This window comes from Ictidomys tridecemlineatus, chromosome 1, assembly GCF_052094955.1.
Source record: "Ictidomys tridecemlineatus isolate mIctTri1 chromosome 1, mIctTri1.hap1, whole genome shotgun sequence".
Lineage (NCBI taxonomy): Eukaryota > Metazoa > Chordata > Mammalia > Rodentia > Sciuridae > Ictidomys > Ictidomys tridecemlineatus.
Genome location: NC_135477.1, coordinates 125,397,769 through 125,423,108, shown reverse-complemented (window position 1 = coordinate 125,423,108; position 25,340 = coordinate 125,397,769). Strand labels below are relative to the sequence as shown.

Genomic DNA, 25,340 nt, shown 5'->3' with positions numbered 1-25,340 from the left:
ATCATGCTAAGTGAGATAAGCCAGTACCCCAAAGTCAAAGGTTGAATGTTTTCTCTGACATAGAGAAGTTAATTCAAACTAAGGGGCAGGGAGATCACAGAGAGGGAGGGAGGAAGGGAGGGAGGGAGAGATGGGGGGGAATAAAGGAGACAGATTTTCATCAAAATGGAAGAAAGATCAATAGAGTAGACAAAGGGGATTGATGAGGAGGAAGAAGATTGGGAAAATGGAAAAGCAGTGGAAAGGTTCTGACAGAACTCTCCTATGTGTATATATGAATGTGGCATGGTGGGTCCTGGCTTCTGGTGTATTCGCAGGATGCTAATTTTTTTAAAAAATGCAAACTGTAAATGGATTAAAGAGGGATCTCTGGAGTGGAGACGGGAAGCAGGGGGTGGGGGCAGTGGTGGAGAGCCTGTTGTGTTCCATGCTTTTGTAGATTATGTCAGGGTGCATCCTGGTGTTGTATATAACTAAAAAGAATATTTTAAAAAGTCCTATGCCTAGAAACATCTTTTTTGAATGAAAATATCCCATTAGTGGATTTTGGAAAACATGGAATTCTTGCTTAGATACATAAAATAGAGTCAAAGAGGCTGCAGGATAGTTACATTTCTGTAGGAACAAGAACATACCAGGGTTCAACCATTTGGAGAGTCTGGATGACTCTCAGATGATTAGGTACCACTGCCAGTATTCCAGCTTATGGGAACCCTACTAGAAGTAAGCAATAATGAATAGTAGGATGAAGGACGTATGGAGGGAGTTGCTGCCTCTTTGAGAGAGGAGGTGAATGGAACTTTAACGTGATGATTAGACGACAACAAACAGAATCAGTGGAAGAGGAGTTTAGCTGTTTATTAGAAAGATGCACTGAGTTTGTGTGTTTAGGTTTGTCTTTCCTATGGCAATTGTCCCAAGCAGACAATAAATTCCAGGGAAGACATCATTTTACCCTGAAAAATAAAATGCTCATAGAAAATGTTCTCTGCTTTGTTTGAAATTAAGATTATTAGCTTAGATTTTTTAAGCATTTACTATGGGCCAGTTACTGTACTAATACCTTTTATGTATATTATCTACTTATCTTTATAACAACTTCTGGAATTCAAATATTGATACCTCCATTTTAAAGATGGAAAATCTGAGGTTTGGTCATATTAAGTTAATCCAGCCCAAGAGCGCAGCCAGGCTTTGTCCAGAGAACCTGCAATGTTGCCATGGTAGCAATGCTACTCAGAGATTGTTGGTTGTTCACTTTCCGAGTGGCATCCTAGCCTGATGGTTCAAAGCATCCCTTCTGACATCAGCCTGCCTGGATTTTAATTCTGACTCCTCCACATGGGCTAACTGGGCAGGACTCTCTAAGCCTTAGTTTCTTCTTTGAAAATGAGAATAACAATTTACCATAAAGCTTGATGTGCTATGAGGATTCCAGCTACTTCTTTAGAAACATCAAATGGCTTTGTAGAGACTTTGAATTCAAGGTAAAGACTAAACCTATGGCCTGCTGGCCAAAGTAGCACAAATGCTTCATGATCAAATGAGTTTAGAAAACAACTCCTACAGAATTGCAATGCAAACCAGCATTTTAAAAACCACAAAGTCCTCTAACAAAGACATGATTTTTAGTCCATTTTTTTCTAAGTTGATTTGAACATGTAAACAGTTAATATGGTGGGTCAGTGCACAAGACCCAAAAACTGCTGGGTTCAAACCTTGGCCCATTATACTTTTACCTTAGTTAAGTCTCTTAACTGATGTAGGGCTTAGTTTCTTGTCCTTACAGTGTTAATATTAAAAATGATTTGTTCATAGGGTGGTTTGGGGAGGAAATGCATGGAAAATGACTAATACCTACTAGAACTCAAATTGATGGGTATTCATTTATTATCACAACTATTAAAAGCCTGAACACTGGCATCACTCTGTATATTTTTCCTGTGGTCCATGTGCTTATTTCTCTATTTTATCACTCTTTTTTAATAGCATATACCCTTTTATTATAAGTGATTTTAAATTGTGGAATTAAGTGGATGAGGAAGGGATACATACATAGGAATCAGAGAGATAACCTCACAGTTGCTTAGAAGATTAAGTAAGTCATGAACTGAAAAGTACTGTACCAATGAAATAGCTATTACTCCTGGTATCAGGCTTTCAAACACCAGGTGATGGGGGGCTGATTTGTGTGATCACCTTCTGGTAAGGCTCCTACCAGGTCTGACCACCCCCCAGCTTTGAGCACCCCTCAAGCCTTTGTTCCCAGTGACTCTTCTTCTTGCTTCTCCGCTGCTTCTAAAATCTCTTGCCAGAGGCAAGGAAAGTAAAGTTCATTTTTAAGAAGGGAGTAATCAGTGGGTCATATCTGCTTTTCTGTTAGTGAAAAATCCAGATGTGTTTTGGAATCTTGTAGTTAGCCTCTTGTAGTTAGCCTCTTCCCAGACAGCTCTCATTTATTAGAAGGTCTTATTAATGATATCTATACAGATATGCTAGAAATAAAACTTCTGGGGATCAAAAGCTAGGTAATCATTAATTTGCTTCCCTACATAACTACTGGAGAGTGCAGCCATGACTCCTGGAGGCCCACTGATTATGATTAATTAATTAACTAATTGATGTGCTCATTAATTCATTATACATAGATTGAGTGGTTGTTATGTGGGTGGTACCGGGCTAAGCTCTGCAAGGGCAAAAGAGATGCTTGAGACATAATCTCTGCCCTTGAAAAAAAATCTCAAATTCTGTTGGGAAGAAATTGCACATGCACAGGTAATCCAAGGTAATTTTCCAAATGAGAAATGGTTATGTGGCAATGTGGCAAGGTACCATTTACTAACCTGGCAGCGATAGCACCTCCTTCCCTTTCATATGGCTTCCTGGTATCTCTAGCCTAATTTCTCTCCTCCTGTTCCCTGGAGAGCTGGTCTCTTCCAAAGAGTTTCTAGGGGTGTGTGTGTGTGTGGGGGGGCGGTGGGGAGAATGGAGACACACAGAAATAAAGAAACAGGTATAGAATCTAGATAGAGAAGGACAAAATAAAGACTTGCTGAAAAAGTTTAACTCTTATTTACCTAATAAAGATGGGAAAGAGGAAAGAGGGTAATAGAAAATTGGGGTAAAGCAGGAGGTGCTTGGTGATGGAGAGGGCTCCAAAATTGAATGTATGGTGTAAGAGAATTTCTTTCCTGCTGGGGCTGTCTTTTTCAAATATGCACCACTCTGGGACTGAACTACGTGGGTTATGGCCTTCAAAGTGCTTTGGACCTGAAGATCCAGGAGAAGTCAGCAGAGGCAGCCACTTCAACAGCTATAGCCAGGGAAAATGTCACAGGGGTGATACTTTTCAATTGGACAATAAAGAATGGACAGATTTTGATATGTAGTCCAAGAGTTGGGAGAGACACTGTGTTCTGGGCAGGGGGCACCTTTCAAATTCAGCAGTGAGTGGATGATGCCTTCAGGACATACAACTACAAGTAGTGTGAGTTCTATAGAGAAGCCATGAAATAAGACCAGAAAGGCTGGTTGAGGTTAGAATTCAGTGAGCCTGCCCCTGAAACAGCGTTGATTTTTTTTTTTTTTGTCATCATCTTTCATCCTTCCATTGAATTTATGATGGGGTGGCCTGAACTATTTCACTGATGTTTTTATGGTTGTGAGAGAGGTACACGCAGATCAAGGGGAATTCCCTTTCCCTCCACTGTATATGAACCCATCAGAAGGATAATTCTAGGGACCCACTTTGCACTGCAGACTGAAGGCAACCAGTCGTCCCTCCTCTTGCCTTCATCAGTGTCACGTGATCTATCGGAGATCCTGCATGAGAGGATGATGCAAGGGCCAGAGGAATGTTAGAGAGTGGATGATGCCTTCAGGACATACAACTACAAGTAGTCTGAGTTCTATAGAGAAGCCATGAAATAAGACCAGAAAGGCTGGTTGAGGTTAGAATGACTTATTGAGCACCAGTGGTGGAATTGGCCTCACTTCAGAGTTTTTCTAGCTACAAGGTGGTCCTCACGTTTCTGGAACATTCAAATTTAACACAGTCCCTGCTCCAGTCACTCTCCCATCTCTCTTCATAGTCTGAGAATTTCCCAATAAATCCTGTTCATCTTCAGTGAACCAAAATCAACTTCTGTTACTCAAAACCTTAACTGATCCTGAGACCAAAGGTTCTCCTCTGTCATTCTGTGAGCAGAGAATCTCCAGCTCAAAGGCCCAGTTCCAAAGGAGCTTTCCTTGCAGGGCTTGATACATTGACCAGGCCGCAGAGAGTTCCACCTTTGGCGACAGCTTTTTCACCTTGCCACATTACTCCTTTGAGAACAAAGGCAGGATAATTGTCATGCTTTTCTAAGTATCACGGTGGGAGGCGATGGGAGGTTAAGTGACTCTCCCGACACACCAGAGTCTATTCTTCTTAATCCAAGATCAAACCCAAGTGTCTGATTTACAGGCATGTGTGTGCACAAAGTTCAGCCTCTGGAGTTTAGTGTCACTTTTGTTTGTGGAGTAAAAGCACAAAGCTTTTGATTATCTGTCTTTAAAGGAATTAGTCTCCTTCATTCTGAAGACCATGGCAGGGGAGCAGGCTGGGGCCTTTCTCTGATGTTCTTTTGTGGAGGGGTCGGGAGTTCACATGAGCTCCCTGTAGCAGCTCTGTTTTTTCTCATAACCCAGAAGGTACTTCATGATCTCTCACATCTGTCATTAATTCTTCCGTCACTGGGCGGAATGAGCACAGCTTCCCTCAGGCCCTGAAAACTTCAGGACACAGGAGGAAAAAAGCGAATGAAAACTCCTTTTTTTTTATTTTTATTTTTTTATTTTTTGCCTGCTCCAATGTAGGTGCCTGACCCTGACGCCCAGTCCCACCCCGCCCATCCTGATCAAAGTGATGCCAGTTATCTTTGGAGCACATTCAGAATTCCTTTCTCTTCTTTAAACTAATATTTATCTATCTTTATTTCCTAAGGTGGAAGGAAATAATATTCATTGTCAAAATATTGTAAACTTCAGAAAAACATGCTAAAGAAAATGATTAGTAATGTTACACCTTCAAAATAACCATTGGCGATATTCTCCTAGTCTTTTACTTCTACACACTGAGATGTATAATTGCAGGTGTATATACATCTATCTTTAGGTAATATAGTCTAAAAATAATTTCCTTAGATTTCTATTTTTATTTATTTTTCTATTTTGTAATTGTCTTTTTCTTATTAGTGCATTATGATTTTAAATGACTAAGTAATATTTTATTCATATGGATTCACTATAATTTAGTTAACATAGACCATATTGTTTAACATTTAGATTTTATTACTGTGTAAATAATGTTGCTCTTCCTCAATTATAGTATTTTAGATAAATTATTTTTTTAAAAATTTATTCTTTAGTTGTAGATGGACACAATATGTTTATTTTATTTTCATGTGGTGCTGAGGATCAAACCCAGGGCCTCACATGTGCTAGGCAAGCGCTCTACCACTGAGCCACAACCCCAGCCCTTAGATAAATTCTTAGCAGTAAAATTTCTGGGTCCTTGAGAAGATATACCTTCCTGGGTAAGACCCTTGATCTTCTTTTAAATTGCTTTGTAGTTTAATAGCAACCTCAGAGGGAGATGGGTGACCTAAGAAGTTTCCTCTAGAGAATGTATTATGAAGAGTTGCTAAACACCATGGCTTTACAGAGTTACTAGAATCCCAAATGAGGCAAGCTTTAAGCTTTAATTTAACCTAACAATGGACTGAAAATATTAATGAAAGACAAGTATAGACAAACAGGGTCACAGGATCCAGAGTTAAGGCCCATATTTTTAGAAGTAAGGGATTGTCATGGATGTTTTGTGATAAGGTTGTAAAAATCCTTAATTCTTTGACAACAGTAATAATCCCCTTGATCTATGCCCAGCTGTCCAAAGTATCCATCCAGATGTGCACTCCAGCATTTGGCTCACTTGCTAAGGTTCTTCCCATTAACTGCACAGTCTGTGCATGTAAATCAACCTCAGGTTATTTCAGCCATCTGTTGTGCCAGTGGCCCTTGGGATTAGGTACCCGGAAATCCTGCACATTATCTGAGAGAGCACAGGTAACTTCATGGCCACGTGGATCAGTGGCCATTAGTAATTTCCATTTTTCTATCTATCAACTAGTGTGTGGACATTACTACTTAATTGAAACCTCAAAAATAATAATGCACAAAAGTTGCTGCTGGAAAAGACTCTGATCATATGGATCATTGCTCTCCCTATAACATCTGTCTTACTGTATAGATGTCCCCAGAGACAAATTTTCAAATGTAAGAAATTTATTGGAAGATGAAAGGGAAATATATATAATTAAGACGGAAATGATACAGGAAAGGAAAGATGATCAATAAAGACTATGTTATTAGTCCAAAGGTACAGAAGATGACCAGAACGTAATTCCCTTGAAAAACTTGAAATGAAATGAAACTAGGTCTGTAAGATGAACACACAAGCCTTGGAATTATCTGATTCTGAAAAACAGACTCCAAGATAGGAAGAGCCATGCAAGAGATTTATGGGAACCAACACCAAACAGAGGATCAAGGGAGAGTGAGCAGTAGTAGGCAAAATTTTGAGATCATGAGGCAGATGTGGCACAGTGGAAGAAGAGAAAGGAAGGGCAGAGGATCCTCAGACCTCTGCACAGTTCAAAGGAGGTCACAGTCAGGAGAGTACTCAGGCAAAAGTAGTCCATTAGGACAGTATGGCATCTTGACAATGCTTAGTCACTGGCTTGGGGGTCAAGCAGGCAAGAATGAAGAATTAGCTTTGGCTGATTTTTTACTGGCTACACCCTTCCAACTTCTTTTATCTTATTTTTCTTCCAAATCTCAAAATTTTAGAGTTCTCAGGACATTTCTTCTTCTTTTTCTCCTATATATTCATTCTCACTAGTGATATAGCTTTCAATATTTTAATACTCATTGCACGTTTCTTGCAAGTTTCTATCTCTGGTCTAGACCTGCCCTCTGAGCTCTCCAGCACATTTCCAGCTGTCTATTTGGATGTCTATTAGGCATTCCAAATTTAGCAATTCCAAAATAAAACTAAAAACTTGACTCAAAGTGGCATACAGTTCTTCTTTGTGTTTTTAAATTATTTTTTTCCCTCTACATGAATGTAAGCTCTTTTAAAGACATAAAGGCAGAGATGTTTGTCTGTTGTTCATACCTGTATCCCCAAGAATAGCACCTAGTAGAAGAACATTCCTTAGCTCTTGGGACACACAGCCTTGTGAGACCGACGGTAGAGTTTGGATGAGGGCTACGGTGCATCTTGGCATTATCTAAGGGGCACACAATAGCAGAATACCTGACTTGCTCTCATGAGCTAAGCTCATAGGTACATACAATTTTTACTCAATGAGGAAGAGAGAAGACCTAATGCAAAATCCAGGGCAATAAAAAGTTTAGAGCTTTGAAAAGAACACACACTCCCTTCAGAGATCATAACCCAGCATCCCGGTTAAGTCTTATGAGCACAATTAAACCCTCACAGTGTCAGCACACGGGGTGAAAAGCTTTATGTAAATCATCATCACATATAAGCTTTGCTACAGCCACATGGAAGAGGTACTAGCATTATCCCTGCTTTCTATCTGAGGAAATTAGGTCTGTAAGAATTTCTAAGAGAACCCTCAGAGATGTAGAAAAAAAAATTCAGGGGAATAGTCTGAAGCATTTTTAAATTCCCAAAGTGAAGCTGGCTCTATTCCTAATGAAATTGTTCCCCTGAGAGGAACCAAAAGAGTCTGCATTTAGGTTATTTATTGCCAAAATGAGACCAAGTAAAAGATGTCAGTCCTGGAGCAATATTGTGTTGGGGAGGGATTGGATAGGCTCACTATGGTATTCAGTGCCTTTGGCCTAAACAGTTCTGCTCAGAACAGATCTAGCCGATTTCCTGATGTTCCTCTCCTACTACCCTGTACCCTGGCACCATTTTTGTGCACATCAGCCTGATTTTCAATGTCCAGGCTGCTGGAAAGGGGACCAGAATGCCTGAGGATGGTGATGCTGACCAACTGTTCCCAGAGCTCATGGAGGCCAAGGCAGGCTGAGGAGTGAGAAACTAGATTTACCAACATAATTTGGATGAAGTGATAGAGACAGAAATTTGATGGAATCATATTAAGGAGAGATGGGAAAAGGGAAACCAGAGACAGTGAGGACAGACGGTGTCCATGTACAGTTGAACAGTGGACCTTTATTGCATAAAAAACAGCAACAAAAAACTCACATCATGTGTTTTTCTAAATAGTAAAGAGATACTGCCCTCACACTTACTATATAGCGTATCAGGGAGAAGCAGCAGAGGGACTTCTGGAGTAGGAATCATAAAATGTGCATTTTCAGACCAGCTAGATATTTGGGTCTGAGCAGTGCAATTATTATTAATATTAAAAAAGTTTCTCAATTTTTAAAATCTATGCAATAATAATCTTTCCATATTTACCCATCTGTGATTTAGTTGTTTATCCAAAGAAATTAATTTGAATTTTCTCAAACAAGATATGTTATTCATGTTTTCTTCTTATGATATGTATCACATGCCTATCTGCAGCCAGTATTTTTAATAAGAATATATTTAGGAATATTTTTAAAAGTTCGGTTCTTCCTCTTATATTTGTTATTTATTTTTACTACCAACTCACAAAATCCTTTTTGTAATGTCCTCTAGTGTATTCGAGTACTTGATGAATAACTCCCTTATCTCTCGGATATGACCTGTCAGTTGTCATTAAATTATTCATGTAGTGTTGTCAGGATTTGTATTCACAGGATGGCTTTACATTTAAGCCACCATTAACTGATTATGACAAATGCTCATATCTGAAGCTGAAGTTGAAATTTATCACTTCTGTATTATTTGCAGTTAGAAAATTATTCAACATCAGGAAAATATTACCAGGAAGTCTTTTTTAAACACAGTATACACTTTGTGTCTATTTTCACACTCTTTCAATATGCACAGGTATTTGAAATTTTGACTAAGGTTTTATTTACTTATTTTAAAATAGAGCATACTTTAAAAACACAACAGTACAGTTTAGTAGGGCATGGTCTTTAGATTAGGACCACTTGCCTTGCTATCCTTTGCTACTGTTAGGACTGTGCTAGTTACTAGACATCTCTAAGTCCCATTTTCTTTTTCTGTAAAATAAGAGACTCTGAGCTTTGTGAAGAATAAAGGAGATATGCTTGTAAAATGTTAAGCGCAGTACATGAAGCTAAGTAAATGTTCAGGAATTTATTATCACTGTGAACAAGCAACTTACCAAGTTTTAAAAGAGTTTAAAAAATGTTATGACACACTACCTAGCCTGAAGGAGTTTATGCTCCAGTGAAATAATCTGACACATACTTGAGTACAAGGGAATTTATAAGCACCGTTTAGAAATATAAAAGCCAAGATCTATGGGATTCTAAAGAGGCAAGGAATATATCCACGTTAGGATGTTCAGCACGGCTTCAAGGTGAATATGATATTCTTAAGATGGTAATGTGTGGTGAGGAAGAAGGGTGGAGGGAGAAAGACCTGAGGAGGGAGAGAAGGAAAAGGAAAGATGGGTTTTGGAGGCAGAGAGGGAAGAGGAGCTGCAAGAATGGTGAGCACTTGCACAGAGCTGGCTGTGGTGAGCAGGAGGTGAGTGTTGGTGGGCAGATTGAAGGCAGAACCAGGGAGACCCTGTGAGCTATTAAAAGCCACACCACAGTGTTTGAATTTATTTTGAGCAATGGTGCAAACAGTTTTAGGCTAGAGAACCACATGATCAGGACATTGAATCAGTAGGTTAGAGGTGGCAGGGAACCTGTAAGCCACACATTTGGTTGGGAGTCTGTGAGAGCAGTTGAGGTGAGAAACAGGAAGGAAAACCAAGTGGACACTTTAAGAGTTAAAGGAAGGAGAGAAACCAAGAACATTTTAGAGATGGACTGGAAAAATCCAGTGATCATCCTGACGTGGGCAGAGAAGGACAGGGAAGTGTTAAAGCTAGAATCAGGGTTTCACAATACAGGGGACACTAGAAAAGGTTTGAAAACAAGTTGGTAGGAGCAGATAGACTAGGGGCTGAAAAACCTCATGCCTGTACCCTTACCAGGCAGGTAAAAGGAATGAATGAAGGAGGCTGGACTGGAGATAGGATAGGGAGGGCGGGGGCTGTGGAAACTTCCCTGTTTGCTAAAGGGAACAGCTTGACTCATATTCAGCCAGAGTTGTACCAGTTATTTCTGTTGTTGTTGTTGTTATTTTGAGGAGAAACTAACCTTTCAAAATTTAAAGTAATTTCTCCTGATTTATTTCCTTTAGATTTAATTAGTTTAAATCACGGTATAGGTTAAAGAAAACAAGAGGTGAGAATTGAAAACTTGTGATGCATTTGTAATTTTTCCTGATTGCTTGATAATCTCAGCTATATGTTTGCTTAAATGACTGTTTATGATTCCATTTAGCATTTACATGCATTTTTTAAAAATTGCTTTAGGATGAACATAATGCATACCTTACTGATTACTACTACTACATATCCTAAGAAATGACGTCTTTGTTCTAAAGAGAATAGTAATTCCTTCAGCAAGATATTATAGTAGGTTGAGAGATCTTGAGAAGTGAGCATTACAAAAATATGAACTCTGAAGAAAATGGATGGTTTTTTAGACTGGGGGACATTGTGTGCACAGGTGTTTGTTTAGTTTTAGATACAAGAGGGAAGTGTGGACAATCACATTTTTAAATAGACTCAACTGTTGAAACTTGAAATGTGAAAGTATAAAGAAGAAACTCTTTTTTTGTTTTGATAAAGGCAAGATAACAACAGAAAGGAATAAGATCTGGATTAAAGACCTTTAAATAGATCTTAATAAGCTGATTTGTTAACCCAGTCATGGAAAGTTCTATATCTTCTGTATGGAGGTTAAATGTCAGATAACTTGCTTTATTTTAACCAATACCTGCAAAGAAATACTGAGGCAAAAATGGTGGGAGATAGCATGGAGATATCATTTGCAAACAAACTGCCTTGTCAATACAACCATTCACACAGAGTTTACATAACCCGGGTCCTTATATAGCAAGCTTTGATGCCACTGAAATAATTGACAAATATTTTTTATGGAAATATACTCTATTAAGGTTTTAGAAAAATAAAAGTATGCATTTCTTTACTGAGAGTCTGAGGCATAATTCTAAAGAGGAAATGGATCAATTAATGTTCCTCCCAATTATTTCTTTTTTCCAATGTGCTATTTTTTAAATTTATTACTTATTAATGGACCTTTATTTATTTATTTGCTTATATGTGGTGCTGAGAATCAAACCCAGTGCCTCACACATGTTAGGCAAGCGCTGTACCACTGAACCACAGCTCCAGCCCCGCAAACAATGTGCTATTCTTACAGCTGGTTGCCTAGTAACTTGGTGACTATCTGGGACGGTCATGGCATACCAATACTGAGGACACAGGTGAATCTGCATGTGATCCCTGCTGTCTTTTAGGCTGAGTAGACAATAATAGGAAGTTCTCAGATCCAAGAAAGGACTTTGTTAGTACAAGGAACAATTTCTTTCATAAGATGACAAGACTACCTCATATTGGCTATGGCTCTTGGGAAACTTATTCGACTTCAGACAGTCTGTTATCGCGACTGGAAAATGGAAGTAACCTTAGTATACATCTTTCAAAGTAGTCATGAATCTTACATGAGATCATGTACATATTACATACATGGAACAAATGTAAGGTACAATTACCTTTAATATCAACATCACTATTATGATCACTAAAATGGAGAGAGTATTCAGCCTTTGGAGGCTCCTTGGAAACACTAGAATTATTTATTATCAGAAGTTGAATCAAACTAATGATGATGACTTCTGAATCATTTGAAATTGTTCAGCTGAAATTAAGACAGATTAGCTCTGGCCAATAAAGCCAAAAATAATTATTGGAAGGCTATCCATGGTGTGGTTATTCAACTGGTGGCTGGTGAACCAGGCATGGGACTGGCAGGAACCAGAAAAGTCTAGGAAATGAGGCCATCACCCATGCGTCCTTCTGTCACCACAGTTGACTTCTGGGCTTCATTTGCTTTTAACTCTTTGTCTCATTATTTTCAAGATTCAAATTCCAAACAAGAAATCATGGCTAACAGGCTGCCTTTGGGTCAGATGCTCTCCCTTTGACAATCTTATTTACCAAAAGGAAATTGAGACCATATTAGAAATAGCAAATGAGTACTACACCACCTAAAATGTATGAAAACAATTTCTCCAAACCCACTAAATAAAAATGAAAACATCCTTTATATAAACTGCCAGACATGTGTGAATAAAATACTATACTGGGCATTATGAAGCCATGAACCTGATTGTATAGAATTTTAAGAGCTACTACTATCTAATATTTACTCAGTGTTTATTATATGCCAAAACTTATGCTGAATTCATAGAGCAGATTACACAATAAGCATAAACATATGATATGTAGTAACAAATTCCAGCTAAGGGGTATATTATGAATTTCTTGCATTAGAGTCTTTTTTTCCCTTTTATTTTTTATGAATGATGTAGCTTTCATTTTCTAACTTAATTCCCAAAATAAGTATTTATGATTGTAATTGAATTAACCTGGGAATCCTTGAGTAGTGACAAATCTGACTCTAACTGAATTAAAAAGAAGTGACGAGTTAACCAGTTTGTACCAGTGGCAAAACTACAGAAGTGGTCTATAGACTCCATGGAGTTGCTGTAAGAAATATCTCCTTGAAGACTCCAGCCTGGACTCACCATTGCCAGATAAAGCTCTCCTTCCATCTGACCCTCTCCCTTATTGTGTCTGATAATCTTATTTCTTACCTACTTCAGACAGACCTTCTACATATGGTGGCAAGGAAGCCATTAGCATCTTCAAACTTCTAGTCCTCAGACCCGGTCTCCAAATCATCAGAAAGGATATGGATGGTGGGAATTTAAAAAAATTCCATGTCTACTATCATCTTAAACCTTACACCCTTACTCCCTTCATCATCAAAAGTTAGGGAAGATAATGAGATAGAATGGAAAACCCTTGAAGTTGGAAGGAGAGAGGGAGTTTTCTCTTCCAAGGACCAGGAAGAGATTTGAAAGGAGGGCAGAGGATTTACTGCCCTAAATAGTGGATATGTCTCTCTCTGATTCATCATGTAAAGACAACTGTCCTGGTAGAGCTCTTCCAGCCACACTTTTCTGAAATCATTTACTTCTACCCAATGGAAAATTGACATTAAGTGCTGAGTTTTTAGGAAGTGTTTATTAGTGAATTACAGTTATACATAATATTGGGATTCATTTTGGCATAACACATGGAATATAATTTGCTCCATTTCAGTCCTCAGTACTTCCTCTTTCCCTTCTCTCTTCTGCCCCCAATCCCCTTCCTCAATATGGTTACTCCTCCTTCTATTTATTTATCGTTTTTATAAATTGGTGCTTTCATATATACATATATATGTGGAATTTGCTGTCCTGTATTCATATATGTATATATACAATATATGTACATGTACAATTCTGCAGCTCCTACCTTTTTCCAATCCTCTTTCCTCTCCAATGCACCTTTGTTGGAGTAAAACACTCTCATATCTGTTTTAAAATCTTTCTAACGAATATGGAAATCTATGACATCTACAAAGTGCCATCCCTAGGGAGTGCCATCCATCCCTAGGATTATATAGTTCTCAACCTGCACAACTGTATGGAGGCTTCATAAGACCTTTCACTATAGCAAGAGTTTTGTACACTGTGTATGGGAGCCATAGCATGAAGAAATACGGAGGCCAGTGAAAAGCAAGTCCTGAACACAGCTGGTGGAAACTATTACCACGAATGGAATGAGCAGAAGTGCATTTCTACAAATGCATACAGTTTCTGTTTTTCCTGTTTTCCATTGCCTTGATTTCATGGAACATAACACCGCCAGCATGTGCACCTCACATTGTACCTGTGTCTGGGCTGGGTGTTCCTCAAGAGCCATCCTATAGAAAAACAAGAGATGTATATATGGTTCTTGTGTGGACAGTGGAGTGTGTGGTGGCCAGAGTGGTGATTGGCTAAAGAATGTGAAAGCACCAGACTCATTGCCAGAATTTGTTTTAGACTGAGAAATGTTTCTGAGGTATTGCTTCATTTATTCATTAATTCAAGAAATTTTGAATATTCATATGCCAAATAATTGGCTAGGCACTGGAGAAAATGTGATGAACAAAATAGGTAAAATTCTTATCCTTATTGACTTTATATTCTAATGGAAAATACAGACCCTCAAACTGCAAACAATTAAGTGTGACAGATATGAAACCGATGGATATTTGTGGAAATGAGCAGAAACGTCTACAGTTCTGCTTATGGATTAGAAAGCCTAATCCAAGCCTAATGGGAAGACATTATTATCTGGCTTTTAATTTGGTTCTATACCCCTAGAATGAAGTGAATTGGCTGTTTAGTTGAGTGCTTTAAACAGGTGCCTAGACCTAGGTGAGAACAATTTCTAGGTGAAAACCATTTGGGAGCTCACGTGGAAACAGAGCTTCCCCAAGATCCTCTTTAAACTTTACCTCAGTGGAGTGTGTATGAGTTGGAAATGAGCCTGACAAGGAAAGCATGTGTCCCTGTATCCTTATTATAGGCATAAATAGCTAGATCTGCACAAATTATTTTTCATGGGTAGCATTAAAAATTCAATTAAAATCTCAGTAGGTGTTTAATACAGGATTTCTAAATGAAATTCTTTGCATTTTTCTTGATCAACAAATTGCTTCCCAGGGTGATAAACATAAATAGCTTATTTGGCAGGAGGATGAGCACACACCTTGTGTTCATGGAATAAGGGGTGCTAGCTTATGACTTGGTTGCCCAGGAGACTCTGGACAGGGATCAGATAAGAGGTGGGAGCGGATGAATGGATGGGTTTCACTGGCTAGGATTACCACTTTAGCACAGGCCTCTGGGTGCCAAGGACTTGACAGCATGACAGATAGTGAGAGAGGAAGCCAAGCTAGTTAGAGGTGGCCTTCGATTCATGGTTGACAGCCAAAAATAATTTGTGGTTAACAGAGCAGACAAACTCACACGACACACACATGCTCACTCTGAAAGTGCTCCAAGTGAGATTACCTCTGTGGAGCTCTGTGCTGGCTCTGAGCTCCACTCCCTAGTTAGCGTGTCAACATCTCTAAGTTCTTTTAAAACACCTACTGGGCTTGAAATAGTTGTTATGCATGTAATAGCCGTTTACTGCAGACTTGAGGCCTCTGCAGTTGCTACTTGCAGTGCCTACAGCATTCAATCCTCAGGGTTTTCCGTGGTTGACCCCTTCCTGTCGATCTCTTCTCAGTTTAAAACCTGTCCTGGGTCCCTATTTAAAGAAGTTAGACAATAACCTTCTGGCCTATTGCATAGTTTTATTATCCAATAGCCCACATCACTTTTTAATTTTAGGCATCTTCCTTCTGGCCTGGAAGTTCTGTGAAGACAAGGGCCTTCCCCTGTCTCATTTACTACTGGACTCTCAGAGCCTGTAAGAGTCACTGGTAGTTATCTCACTATGCTCTTTGTGGGCAAGGATTGTATCTTAGACAATTTCTTAAGCCAAATGCCTAGCACAGCAAGTGAACATAAAAGGTGCCCATTTACACTTAGATTTTGAGAAATACAATTAGGCTTTATAGAGGAAACAGATAATCAACATTAACTGGACTTCTTGGTAGATAAAGGGGTCTGCTTTCTCTTAACTTTTAAATTAATTTAAGACCAGATGGTATTTCTGCATATTTGTGTATTCAATGTGCATTGGAACACTGTTCCAACTTGACAGGTGCTTTTAGGAGTGAATGAGCAGTGTAAAAGTGATCCTTGCTTTTTTTGCCAGGCATGGTGGTGCATGCCTGTAATCCTAGTGGCTGAGGAGGCTGAGGCAGGAGGATGGAGAGTTCAAAGCCAGCCTCAGCAACTAGCGGGGCACTAAGCAACCCAGTGAGACCCTGTCTCTAAATTAAATACTAAAAAGGGCTGGGGATATGGCTCAGTGTTTAAGTATCCCTGAATTCAATCCCCGGTACCAAAAAAAGAAAAGGTGATCCCTATATTTAAGATTGTTTACTCTGGGGTTGGGGTTGTAGTTCAGTGGTAGAGCACTTGCCTAGCATGTGTGAGGCACTGGGTTTAATCCTAAGCACCACAAAATTAAATAAATAAAGTTATTATGTCCATCTACAACTAACAATAAAAATTAAAAAGCTTATTTACTCTGTTTCGTAATGAGTGGATGAAATGCTTTCTCCCTTCTAATCTTTGGAAATAGTGCTCACCTGTGTTCTCAGACATAATGATATTTGTGCCAGTGGCACATGCCTGTTATCCCAGCTTGTTGGGAGGCTGAGGCAGGAGGATTGTGTTTGAGGACAGACTCAGCGACTTAACAAGATTCTGTCTCAAGACATAAATAAGTAAGTGAATAAATAAATGGGGTGGGAATGTAGCTTGGTGGTAGAACACTCTTGGGTTTAATCCCCATAACACACATCCACACACAGACAGAAAGATATAATGCAAAGATAGAAGACATTATAAAGTCTTTATAAAACACATCTCACTGATGTTTGTTGAAAGAACAGGGTAAACTAAAATGTAGCAATCCAAGAATGAATAAAGAAGAGAGAAATTAAGGGCAAGAGTTAGAACCAGATAGCCAATTGTCAGATTCTGTGAGTCAGAGTGGGAAAATTTGATCACATGAGGTCCCTTTTTTTAAAGATATTTATTTAGTTGTAGATAAACACATAGTATCTTTATTTGTTTTTATGTGGTCCTGAGGACAGAACCCAGTGCCTCACATATGTAAGGCAAGCGCTTTCCCACTGAGCTACAGCCCCATCCCACTTGAGGTCTGTTGAGTGAATTCATTTTTACCCTATGGAAACCACTCTTTCCTTGTGCTGATATAATTGCTTCTTGCTTCCGTGGTTGCTCATGATGGCCCATGCCTGGCATGCCCTATGCTCATATGTTCAAAATCTAGGCGATGAAAATAAAAATCAAACAGCATCACCTCAGCAGACGTTTTACTTCTTCTTAGTAGTAAGTCATTCCTCCCATATCTGAATCCCTAGAATCCTCCACTGATTTCTTGCCTGAGGCACTTAACCTTCCCATTTTAAATTGCCATTATTTATGTCTATGTTTGATCTTCTCTTTTAGACTCTCAGCTCTTCAAGGGCAGGCTTCATTGCTGATTTATCTGAGTAGCCAGCCTCCGGTAATTTATTCAATAAATCTTTACTGAAGACTTATCACATGTCAGCTGCAGGGCTAGTTTTAGAGAAACAATTGTGTAACAACTGACATGGATAAGGCAAACATCACTTTGCCTAAATTGTAGAATTTAATAATAGAGCATAGTATGAATGGCTCTCATTTGTTGGATGCTTCAGCCAATTTGACAAAATGATTACCTGACATAGGTTTTCCTCATGTCCTTACGATTATACTCTTGGCTCTGTTACTTGCTGGATGTGTGACTGTAAGCTGGTAATACAACCACATGGGGCATCTATCTCAGCAATTTCCACAAATAATACTGTATAACGAAAGATATCAAAACAGATTAAAACAAATAATTAAGCACATGAGTATGTGGGTTCACTAGATGGTTCTGGTCAGGGCCAGGCCAGGGTGGTCTTGTTTGGGCTAGCTCATGTGTCTGTGCAAGAGCTAGAGTGGCCTGGGGGGATGGATCAGACCAGGGCAGCCTAGTCTGGAATAGCTTCCTCATGCATCCTCCCATCCTTCACAGCAAGTGGACTTCTTCACTGATATTTGCAGGACCCAAAATAACTCATGGAAATATGCAAGGTCCTTCATAATTTAGGCTCCAAATTAGCCAAGTGTCTATTGACTGAAGGCATTCACAAAGCCAGCCCAGATCCATGAGATGGGGAAATAGGTATATTTTATTTGGAATTAGTACAAAATCACATAGAGAGGGTGTGGATACAGGTGGATATAAATAATTATTGGATTTTTTTTTACTTCATTTACCACAAGTTTAATTTATTAAATAGAGCTGAAAACCATAGTACCCATTTTGTAGATGGATTGTAAAATTAATATGAAATAACATGGAAAGGGCTAGGAATGTTCCCTGACACTTAAGAAAAACTTGGTAAATGTTGGAAATTTGCCATTATTATGTCACTTATCCTTGCAGCCAAATATATGGAATAGTATTGCAATCCCCATCTAAAGTGAGGAAACCCAGAGCTGTTGTTACTTGTCTCAGATCACTTAGTTGGTGGTGGAGTCAGGATTTAAATCAGTCTGTTTGACTTTAAAGATTTATGCAGAGATATCCTTTTTGTTTTTCTTTCTAGACACCCAATTGGACTGTGTTTCCCAGCCTCTATTGCCACTAGGTATGGCCATGGGATTGGGTGCTAAATGGTGAAGAATATCTCTATGAGGTGCTACCTTGCTGGCTCATAAAAACCTTTTGTGTAAAATCTTCTATGTTCTCTCTCTTTCCACAGCACTAAGCACATAAGCACGTTGACGTTGGAGGTTATACAATGAAGACCAAAGATCTATAGGACAAACGGAGTTCAGGTTTCTGGATCTCTATGTGGAAGAGAAATCCCTGCAGATAAGAGACTCTGATTTGGGGTTTTAGTGAACCAGAATTAAACTTTTGTTGTGAATAACCTGTGGAGTATTGGAGTTTGTTACAGCACTGACAAGTTTGTAACAATACAGCTTAGCTGTCTCAAGCTAATACCACGTTTAATAAACAAATACCACTGTGCCAACTAAATAATTATAGTTAGTTGTTCCTAGTTCTTCCAAGGCAACCACTATTGAGTATAATTTCTAAACACTATGCTATACAATTTAGACTAGTCATAACTTTAATAAACAACATTTTGTATACATTATGTTTGCTATCACTTGAAGAAATGAGAGGATTGCAAAACTAAACATAACTTTCTAGTCACTTAATAGCATTCACCCTTTGTATCTTACCCTTCCTGTCTGCTTGCTTTCCTCTGACTCAGAGGAACTTCCCAGACTGATGTAGTGTTGATGTATGTCTAGCCTGGGCCAGAAGATCAAATTATCTAGAATATCATTATTAGGTTTTTTTTTTATTTGGTAGTGGAGATTGAACAGGGAGCATTTATCCACTGAGCCACATCCTCAGTCCTTTTTTATTTTTAAATTTTGACACAGGTTCTCACTAAGTTGCTGAGGCTAGCTTGAAATTTGTGATCCTTCTGCCTTCGCCTCTGAGTTACTGGAATTGCAGGTGTGTGCCATCATGCCTGTCCATTAGGATTCATTTTATCAAATAACCTTTTCTAGCAAAATGAAAAGCATATTTAAATGCCCCTTTCTACAGATTGAAAACATTTGTTTTAGGATCTCTGTGAAATTTGGAGGACATTATCAAGGATTGGGTTTAGGGAAATTCTAAGAGGATTATGAAAATAGTTTTTTAGCACTCTTTGTGGAAAGAGAGGAGTTAAAAACTTAAAGTGAAGAAAATCAGAAAGGTGGTAAAAAGCTAGTGAAAACAGATCAAATGGACCTAATGATTATTCGAAACCAAAGGGCATGAAATTTACACTAACTTTCCTTTGGCCCAGAAAAAGAAGTCCATACTAATTGGCACCATTATAGAAGCCCTAGTGATACAATTAGGGCTTTTTATTTTCTGACAATTATATGAAACCTCAGCTATTGACATCATTCAAAGAAATTTTCCTATGCCTTAGAGGACCACAGAATCATAAAGAAACTAACTATGTAAATTTGGAGTCATGAAATAAGAAGTCTAGTTACATCCCTTAAAAGGAGAACAACTAACATACAGTAAAAATCTCAGTGAAATAGAACTTAACTTTCAATAAATTTTCATTTCTATTTAGCAACTTCACTTTGAAAGAAAGAATAATAATATATTTAACATTTAATGAATACTTACTATGTGCCAAGCACTTGGAGGTGAACTAGAAAGAGGCAAATAAAATCAGGTTGAAATAAGGGGTTTTGTGATAGCAAATCTTTTTTTTTTTTTTAATTTTATTTATTTTTTTTTTAGGTATGCAGCTCTTAGGGAGGTTTTTGGTTGAGGAATAATCACTAAATTTAAAATCTTGGGTTGGGTTTGGTTTTGACATTTGGGAAAGCACGCTAGCCTCTTCAATCCTCAGTTCATTCATTTGTAAACTAGGAATAATGGTACTCTTCATTAGGTTCAATGAAATAAAATATGTGAAAGTGATTTTTTTGAAACATAAAATACAGGGCCCAAATAATTATATTGAAATTATTTTTTTTCCATTTACATAAACATCTAATTATTTCATTTACAATTGTTTCTGGTAGGAACAAACAGCATAATTGAGGTATTGAGAAAACTTAAGAACGTTTTTACTCGTTGTTCATATTGAGGGAAACACCCTATACATCGCTGATATTCCTTTATTATTCAATAAATATACCACAATCAAAACCCAACCCCAAAACAAAGCAAAGGACAACAATCAAAGATGCCTGTGGATGATTGCTACATGATAGAAAACAGTAAATGAGATAATTCATTAATATATTTCATTTCTTCCAGTAAGTCATTAGAGGCTTAAAAGAAGTGGCTTATGCCAGTTTTCCTCTTCATTAAATATTCATATTCACTAATGGAAATTGTTCTGACAAATTGGGTAAATTGAGCAACTTACAAATTTATGCCTCAAAAAAGGGAAGTTCTGGTATTCCATTGAGCAAAGTAATGCTTAAATCATTAACACTCCATTGATTTTATAATTAAAAAGCTGGAAAGTAAATATAGTGTGTGTTTTAAATGTTGTGATCTGCTGTTTGTCTTGATGCTTAGATCGCAAGCCTTTTGATTGCAGATATCCATTAACTATGAAACATGATCCCTGCTTTCATCAGAAGCTGTTCTCCCCTGCCTGTGTCACCTGTAAGGAAGAGAATGCCAATGAACCTCTCTTGCCACATAGGAGCTAAAAAAAAAAAGTTTCTGGAAATTGGAGGAACAGAAATTCATGTTGTTTTATTGTTTTTTTAAATAAACAACTGAAATTTTATTTCTCACAGTTTGGAGGCTGGGAAGTCCAAGGTCTAGCACATTTGGGGAGTCCTGCTTCCTGGTCCATTGAAAGCTATCTTACTGAAAGAATAAAGATACAATTCCCACTCCTATAGGGCACAAAGAGACTCCAGTTTCTGGGGAACTATGAGGAGTAACTTATCCTTAATCGTTCAACATTAATACAGCAAATATATATGGAGTACTTTGTATCTACCAGACACAGTGCTTGGGTACACTGTGAAGGTGAAAAGCCTGAACTCAGAGGTTTTAGGAGGAAAACAATGAAGCAAGTCATCAATACCACAGCATGAATTCTGCAGGGACTTTGAAAACACATGAATAGAGGCCTTAGAGTCAGGGAGAGTTTTCCTGGATGTGTCTGCTGTGTCCTGAAGAATTTTATTTAGCCCACTGTATTTCAGATATTATTATTTCACCATGCAATCAATATAACATATTGATAAAATATTTTATATTTTTTCCCTCATGCTAAGTCTTTGAAGTTCTCTATGTATTTTACACTGAGAGTATTTCTCAATATGAACTAGCCCATTTTAATTACCCAAACCCACATGTACATTGCATTGGACAAAACAAGAGGGAGATGAAGATGGAATTAAATGATGAGAAATGGAAATGAAAGTAGAAAGGAGTCTAATTTTAAAATTCACTTTTTAATTTGCAACCCTAGAGTGTCTCCTTGTCCTTCTAGCTCTAAAAATTCTCTACTCTAGACTGTCTTGTTGTAGGACTGTAAATAGCTATCTCAAAATGATGGCTCTCATGGTAACTTCTGTATTTTCCTTCCTCAAATTCTTCTCCTTCCCCTCCTTCTCCCTCTTCACTACAAAGCTATTTACACTGGCCTCTTACCTAGGAATCACATGTCAAGATCAAATGATCTCACTTAAATTTTTCTTTAAAGAGGGTTCTAAAAATAAACAGGCAAGACTTCTATTTTAACAGCATCCACAGAACATGTTCATAGAGTAATGGGTAATAGCACCTTATTTTTTCTTTGGAAACTATCATCAATTCTTCCATTTTCAGTCCATCTTGTTTGGATGTGGCCAATCATTCTTCAAGTCCAAGGATAGTCTTGGATCAGGCTTGAGCCTGTATTCTTGGCCACAATGATTGATTCGGTGATGGGCATGTAAGTCCAATCAGAGCTTATTTGGTGAGTTTCACTTGAATGGTTGAGATAAAAGTATTCCCTTTCCTTTCTATTGGTAACATTACTGGAAGTATAGGATGTTGAATTGAGTTGATAGTAGTCATCTTTTCGCCATGAGGGGAGATTGTGCTTGAGAATGAGAAGACACAGATAAATGCAGAGCATAGAGATGAGAGATCTAGAGTTTTGAACAAATTCTCTTACTCCTGGATTCTGCTGTACCTCGAGTCAAAACATACTTTCTTAGTCTTCCTATGTTTGAAAATATTTATGTTATCTCTTTGTGCTAATGTCTTTATGTGTTTCTATCACTTATAATAAAAGGTCATTGGCTAAAGCATTCACTAGCACTAGTTTTAAAGAGTAGGTTCTGACATGACATTGTAGAACAACTTTGTTAAACAGAAAACTCTAGTTGGAGATGGTGGTAGAGCAGTTGCCTAGCATGCATGAAATCTTGGGTTTGATCTCCATTACTGCAAACAGAAAAGAAAATTATACCATCTGTAAATATATAATTGTTCTCATAAGCTACTCTTAATTGTTCATTGATTAATGATTAATGATTAAGGCATTTGCCCATTTCATTTCACAAATGTTTATTACAAATAATCTGTCAGGAAATATGCTCTGCTTTATGTTTTATATGATGCCAGTTATTTACTTGATCATCTTTCCTATTCCTCTGTGATCTTTTAAAGGGAAAATACTGCTACCTGACTTCAGATATGATGCTGATTTTGGAAATGGAAATATAAGTAAGATTTTTATGTTTGAAAAGTTTTCATTCTCTTTTAAAGTTATGTAAGTCTCATGTTCTCTGAGAAGGAACAATTGATTCTCCCAGGCTCCTCTCTTTCTAGCCCCTTTATATGCCTCCCATATTAATTTTCTCCACAATTTTCTGACTATAATTTTGGAACACATTAGAACTGATTGTCTCCCCAAATTGTGACTAGTATAAATAGGCAGTTCAAGAATAAATTCACATCTAGACCTTATCCTAATGCTTCTGAATCATTTGAGATTATTATTTAAAATGAAAATTCTCCAGTTCCTTTTGTTAACGTATAGTGAATTGGAGTCTTTTGTCATTATAAAATTTGTATCTTAACTATATCTCTTAGAGAATTACACGCACTCTGAAGTTTTAGAATTACTTGTTTGCTTGGGGAAAAAAATCCATAAGCATTGCATGATATAGTGAAGGCATGGATTGGCTTTGAGACCTAGATCATCAGCACTTTAATATTTTAATTTGTCTGCTCTAGTCTACTTAATAGCAGTGAATTATTTTTAATTATCATAAACATTTCACATCTAAGAAATACTTTCTAAATATTATTCACATTAATGTGTGATCAAAAACTTATTAATGATAGGTAAACACTATAGATTGTAATGATTATTTATTAAATTTAATGCTAGAGTGTGAACTCTGTCTAATGAGGGATTAACTAACCAATATTAACTTAGGCTCGAGTAGATGGGCTCATATTACATTTTTCATACAACAAAATCTTGCTCCTAGACTCTTCTATATATTTCATTCAAAATCTTAAAATATCTTTGTCAAACTTTTTTTTTACACTAGCCTAAATTTGGAGTTTTGAAGTTCATTCAAAAAGTTATATTGACTTGCAAAAATCGTTGGTGCAGGAAATGCATTATATTAGGTTATGATCTTACCTTTTAGGCATAGCATTTTGAAGCTGGGGTGTGGAGAAGGGAACTAAAAAGGAAACTCAGATCACAATGGACACTTAGGATACCTCTTATCCCAGTTTCATAGGCCAAATGAAAACCTTATTGAATCCTGTTTTGGTCAACTGTTTTTGAGGTTGTGACCAAAATACCTGACAAAAACAATTATATAGGAGGTAAAATTTATTTGGTGCTCATAGTTTCAGAAGTCTCAGTCCATAGATGGCCAATTCCATTCCTCAGGGCCTACGTAAGGTAGAACATAATGTCAGAAGAGTGTGGTGCAGGAAAGCAACTCAAGACATGACACCAGGAAGGACAGAAAGAGCTCTCCTCACCTCATCGTGCACAAAATATATACCGACAAACCATGCCCACAATGACCCATCTTCTTCAGCCATACCCTATTGCCTATAGTTATTGCCCAGTTAATCCCTATCAGAGGATTAATGCACTGATTAGGATAAGGCGGTCTTAAACCATTCCTTCCCCATCTAAGCTTCCTTGCATTGTTTCATATCTGAGCTTTTGAGGAGCACCTTATATCTAAACCATAACAAACCCATAATACTTTCTGGGCATTGGTATTGTTGCCACAAGTTTATACTTGAAAAAACAACAACACTAAACCTCAATAGAAAAACTGGGGAAGAGTTTCTTTTTCAAGAATTGTTAGCTCACTCAAATGTTGACCTCTGATTTTGGCTGGCTAGCTTATTTTTATTGACTTCACTCATTCATTCAGCAAGTGTTTTCCAAGTGCCTGCAACATGAAGGCAGTGTGCTAAATAATTGTAATTGAGTCTCGAGCAACATGGGTGTATACCTGCTTGTCATTTGATGAATCTACTTATCTTTCTGTCTGAGCACATCTGGGAAAACCCAAAGCAAATCCTTCTCAATTTTCAGAAGAACATTATTTTAATTACCATTAACTACAGATCTACTAGTTTACTAGATAGTGCATCTAATATTGTATGGTGATATTTTGTTTTTTACACCTTGACCATGTGATTCCTAGTCCAGTGTCCTATATGAGGAATATATAGGTCATTCTATTCATTATTATCATTAGACTCTTATAAAAAATCCTGTCCCAGGTAGCATGAGATGATTATGCCTTTTAATAAGTTATTGCTCCAATCTTCAGCATGCACACCCCAATTTACTTCATTAGAAAAAAGTAACAATATTCACACTGATGCCCTCAGAACAGTTTTGGGAACTGAAAGTCTGTCTTGAGGGCCCAGATGTGACTTAAGACCCTTTTT

The 25,340-nt window shown here is 37.7% G+C and overlaps 1 long non-coding RNA gene across 1 annotated transcript; it reads left to right on the top strand.

Moving 5' to 3' along the window:
* The first annotated feature begins 9,421 nt into the window (after positions 1-9,421).
* Positions 9,422-18,777, top strand: LOC144366408 (uncharacterized). Its single transcript, XR_013425512.1, has 2 exons — positions 9,422-9,691; positions 18,607-18,777. It is a non-coding gene; the product is annotated as an uncharacterized LOC144366408 (long non-coding RNA).
* Positions 18,778-25,340: the final 6,563 nt, after the last annotated feature.